We start from the raw sequence: 5,406 nt of genomic DNA, 5'->3' as shown, positions 1-5,406 counted from the left end.
TTTCAAACTAGGGGCCCCACAGTGCACCAGTCTAAGGGAACACAATTTTATTAAGAAAAGAAAGAGTGCATGGAAGGTTCAGACCACATTTCCTACTCACGATGGGTTTTCTTGGCACTTTTTTTCAACAAATCTGATCCCATAGATCACATTTCCTACTCAAGGGTCTATCCCAATAAATTGACCATGATGAGCACGCCTACGGTGTTAGATTCAGTTAAAATAACTTGCATTGTGAGATCTCAGGTTGATTATATGAGACAGATATTGATTGAGGGTAGGGACAGTCTCAGTCTTTCTTTTTCTTTTTTTACACTTTTTTTTTTGGAATCTAGCCTTACAATATGATCTATATGGTTTATTTAGTCTAATTTGGCTTTTAAAAAATCCTGTTATAACATGTGGGCAAAACCACCCTGTATTAATACTCATCGTCCCCCTCCCCCACCTTATTCAACATCCACATCTGGAAATCTTGGCTCTGCATGCCCTCCTTGTTCATCTTTCCATTCAAATTTGTAAGATATACATCAGCTATGGGAGAAACTAAGATTCATATCCCACCACCACTTGAGGTAGAAAGCTTCAACCCTACAACAGTAGCACCAGCAGCAAGTTATGCATTGAGGACGCCTCCTGCAACTCCATTGGCATCGCCGCCACCGGCTGCTTTCCCCCACTTGGTTGGCCACCAGTCAGTGGTGATCGACAAGACGCTTGCGAGCGCTGCCAACCTCATGAAGCTCCTCCCAAGTGGCACCCTCCTGGCCTTCCAAGCTCTCTCTGGATCCTTCACCAACAATGGCATCTGCACCTCTGCCAACCGATACTTGACAGTCATGCTTATTGCTGTGTGCACCATCTCTTGCATCTTCTTCTCCTTTACTGACAGTTTTAAAGGAAGAGATGGTAAGGTTTACTTTGGGATCGCCACTACCAAGGGACTCTTGATCTTCAATTATGAGGAGAAAGAGCATGACGATGCAAGGAATTGGAGGTTCAGGGATTTGTCGAAGTACAGGGTCCGATGGGTGGATTACGTCCACTCCTTCTTCTCCGTGCTCGTGTTCATGACCGTTGCAATCAGCGACTCCAACGTCCAGGATTGCTTCTTCTCAGAAAGTGATCCCAACAACCACGCTCTCCTGGTGAACTTGCCACTAGGCACTGGTTTCTTATCCAGCATGGTGTTTTTGATCTTCCCAACGTCTCGCAGGGGAATTGGTTATTCTGATACTCATTGAGGATATATAGCAATGTAAAAATAAAACACAGAATTGTTCAGATATCATTCTTTCCTTTGTTAAATGTTGGTGCGTGTGGCCATGTGCTGCACGTTATGCTTATCCATGAGTAGGCCTGATAAGCAGAGTCAGTTTTATAAAAAGCATTTCAAAATTCACATTTTATCTTTATCAAAAACTTTGACTCACCACAATTCTCTCAACCAACTTTTGAGCCGAGAGAGGGAAACCGAAAACTATAAATCTAAGAAACTCGGCCCCTAAAAACACACAAAGAAATCTACCTCGGTAACTAGAAGCCTTCAAAGCAAACCTTAAAGACGCCACTCAATTCTTCCTCTTCCCCTTTTTTCTTTCTTTTATCACTCGAGAAGTTCGATTGCCTCTGCTGGAGTTACTTCCGTTGCCCTTGCTCCAACATTACAGGATAAAAAGCCTTCTATTGTAGTTATCTTGTTCATTATGAAATATTAATCGAACTAGAGATGGGGAGTTTAGAATGAGTTATTATAAATAATGTGTTAAATTACTAAACCTCTACATGAATAACCAAATAGATGTCTTTCAAAAAGAATAACAAAGTAGATGCATGCTAGAGTCGAACATCTACATAGCAAAGACACTGTAGACATATACGTCACAAAGACACGTGGACACGAGGATGCGTTAAGCGGGTTGGACTCACAAGTTAAAAAAACTGCGCATAGATATTAAAATATTGCCCATATGTGTCTGTGTCCATGTTGGTGTCCGCTCATGTCACCAGGCACACGTCACCAAGATAGTCAGATCCAGTTTTCTTGATGTCTAATTCATGCGCATGAATTTTCCTGCAATCACCTAATGGGAAACTATAGAATAGTGCCAGTTTTAATGAAGTTCATTGACCTAGGGAGCTGCAAAATTCAAAGATAGCATCGTGTTAGCCCATGAATTAGTTGTAGGGATGGCAGTGGGGCCGGGGGAGGGGGACTAGGTCTCCACCCCCGCCATGTCTCAAAATCCTGCCCTCCATTGTTTCATGTCCTACATCCCCGGTTCAAATGGGGCGAGGTGGGGCGCGGCCCCGTTTTCTCTTTGTCCACTGCCATCCCATAAGAAGGATCAGGGATGGGGTGGGGTGGGGCTGGGCAAGCCGGGGATCAGGATGGGACGAGGCAGGGTGGGAAAGAGCATAAGTCCATCCTCACCTCCATCCCCACACGGGTTTTGATTTTAAACTCCATCCCCGTTTCATGCCCTCCATCCCTGGTCCAACCGGGCGAGGCAGGGCGGGGCCATGTTCTCCCTCTGTGCACTGTCATCCCTAATTAGTTGATTCAATTGCTCATAGTTTTATAAAGCATTTATTTTTTAAGTAGGATCTTGCAAAGGCATACGGCTCAGTCAACTGGACCTTTTTGTAGAACACACTCAAATTCTTTGGAGTAACTGGTGAATTCATATGGCTATGTTTTGTGTATACACAACGCTTTCACTGGTAAGGCCCTGTTAAGCCATGGGCGCATGGGGTCTGTGGACTAACCGGGTTTACTTTATAAAGTGACGGCCCATTAAATGACATGTGCCTCTATGATTATGTTTTGTGCAAGATCTCCCTCCTTAATGGTTGGGCGAGAGATTGCTTTTTTACAACAGTAGAGGTCTCTGCCAAGGTGATCCAATTTCTCTATATTTATTTTACTTGTTTTGGAGAGACTCCTGCGAAAGCTCATGGTACTCGCAGAATTCAAAGACGTTATCATTCCTCACCACATCTAGGCTATTTCGCTGGGGTTATTCCTTTTCTGCAAATGAACAAAGAAAATTCGCTGTTTAGTTTCATTGATTACTGCTTCTAGGCAATGAAAAATTGGTAGAAAAAAATTCCCTTTCATGTATGCGTTGAGGTTATATATCAGTATTTGTAAAACCTGCACAGCCCACCTAGATCAAGAACAGTAAAAAAAAGAACAAAGATAGAGGTAAAATTTAAAAAATAAAAATAGATAACATTGAGAAACCGTTCCTCATATTGATTTCCTCGTATGTATGAACGGTTCTTCATCTGGATAGAGAGGGGGATAGTGGGAGTTTCCATCTCACGATTTGGGACTCCCACGGTTGTGAAGTTTCTTTCTATTTAAGGCGGATGCAGAAAGTGTGCTCCCCCCACCATCTTGAGAGCTACTTTGTCGCTGTTTTTGAGGTCCAGACGACTCTTTACCATGGAGAAGACAATCTTGGAAACGTAAGCATGCAGGAGTTTTGTGGCGGTCACCCGATTCACAGCCTTTCTCATGAAGCAGTGGACGAAGCATGTGGCTCCATTTGCTACTTTCAACCTGTAGTTTCTGGCTGACAATTTGGCCAACGTATTCTATTCCCTCTCCCTTGTTGGTCGTTTCTTGAATCGCTACGGTGATGGGGCTGTCGTCTTCCTGCCGGTTTAAGGGGTGGTGAGAGATTTTGCATTCTTGCAAAATTTTTTTTCTAGTCTCTGCAATATTGACGATTGCCAATGATGCGATCTTTCTTGGCTGTTTCTTGAACTCCTGCATTGATGGACAAATTCATCTTCTTAGTAGATTGAAAAATGGTCCGGATTCTTGAATTTTAGCTGCTACCGTCGCCTTCTTCATTTTGGAAGACCGCTGCTCTTTCCATGAAGCTTCTTGTCAAAATGTCAATACCTAAATGCTTCCAAGCAGGCGCCTTTTTGGAATATGTTCTTCCTTTTTTTAATGTAATTCAAATAAGCATTAAATACCAAAAAATTACTTTCCTGGTATTTGGGCTAAAAATAGTTCACTTCATCTTAAGAAAGACAAAGCAGGTTATATGTTCCCCCCCGAACAGGGCAGTTAGCTACATCTCATGTTCGGGGTCCCAAAGAGCACCACGTATGTAAGCATATGTGTCTCGTATCCCCATGTTTGTCAGCATTAATTAGCATTGGAGTTTGATGCGATTGCAAAGACTTAAGTACCCTCTCCTTCATTGGTGCAAAAAAAAATGACGATTCTTGAAAATGAGTGGTTGTAAAGACTTAAGTGCCCCGAAGATGATTATTTAAGACTCAGTCTCTGCACTGCAGGATTATCTGAGAAAGAAATCTCCCCTGGAGGAGACCATGAACATCAACCCTCTCACTCTCTCTCCCCCTTCTATTTCTGCTTCTATGCACATCCAACAGAAGATCTTACATTGCTCCATCAAGCACCGGCTGACCTGCACATTGACTGTTGTGGAGCCTGATTAAGAGTTTTTACCCTTACAGGAGGAGGGTTTGGGGGTTCATCCCAGCGTGGGTAGCATCATTCAACTAAATGAGTTGTAGATCCTGATTCAGAGTTTTTACCCTTATAGGAGAGGGGTCTGGGGGCTCCTCCCAACGTGAGTAGCATCATTTAACTTGAAGAGTTGTGGAGTCTGATTCAAAGTTTTTACCCTTACAGAAAAGGGGGGTCTGAGGGTTCCTCCCAGCATGGGTAGCATCATTCAACTTGAAGAGTTGTGGAGTCTGATTCAGAGTTTTTACCCTTACAGAAGGGGGGTCTGAGGGCTCCTCTTAGCGTGGGTAGCATCATTCAACTTGATGAGTTGTGGAGTCTGATTCACAGTTTTTACCCTTATAGGAGGAGGGTTTGGGGGCTCCTCCCAATATGGATAGCATCGTTCAACTTGATTTGTTGTGGAGCCTGATTCAGAGTTTTTGCCCTTACAGGAGAAGGGTTTGGGGGCTCCTCCCGATGGTCATCCGACGAAACAAACCCAAGCCATAAAAAATGTCTGTTTGAACTTTTCATCGTCATCTTCTTCTTCTTCCTTCTTCGTAAAACATTGTAAAACCCTCTCTCTCTCTAGAGAAGAAATCAAGGGAGACAAAGAGTTCCCCCTGGAGAAGGCCATGAACATCAACCATGTCACACTCTCTCTCTTCTCTCTCTACTTCTATGCACATCCAACAAACGATCCAACATTTCTCCATCAAACACCGACTGATCTGCACACTGACTGTAGCATCGTTAAACTTGATGAGTTGTGGAGCCTGATTTAGAGTTTTTGCCCTTACAGGAGGGGGGTTTTGGGGCTCCTCCCAGCGTGGGTAGCATCATTCAACTTGAAGAGTTGTGGAGTCTGATTCAAAGTTTTTACCCATTCATGTTTTAAGGCATTTAGA

At 43.4% G+C, this 5,406-nt stretch overlaps 1 pseudogene; it reads left to right on the top strand.

The window, feature by feature from the left end:
- Positions 1 to 536: 536 nt before the first annotated feature.
- Positions 537 to 1,244, top strand: LOC149837218 (protein DMP3 pseudogene; annotated as a pseudogene).
- The last annotated feature ends 4,162 nt before the right edge of the window (positions 1,245 to 5,406 follow it).

Source organism: Nuphar pumila, chromosome 5 (genome assembly GCF_984573655.1).
Source record: "Nuphar pumila chromosome 5, dmNupPumi1.hap1.1, whole genome shotgun sequence".
In the NCBI taxonomy this organism is placed as follows: domain Eukaryota; kingdom Viridiplantae; phylum Streptophyta; class Magnoliopsida; order Nymphaeales; family Nymphaeaceae; genus Nuphar; species Nuphar pumila.
This window is presented reverse-complemented; position numbering and strand designations above follow the sequence as displayed.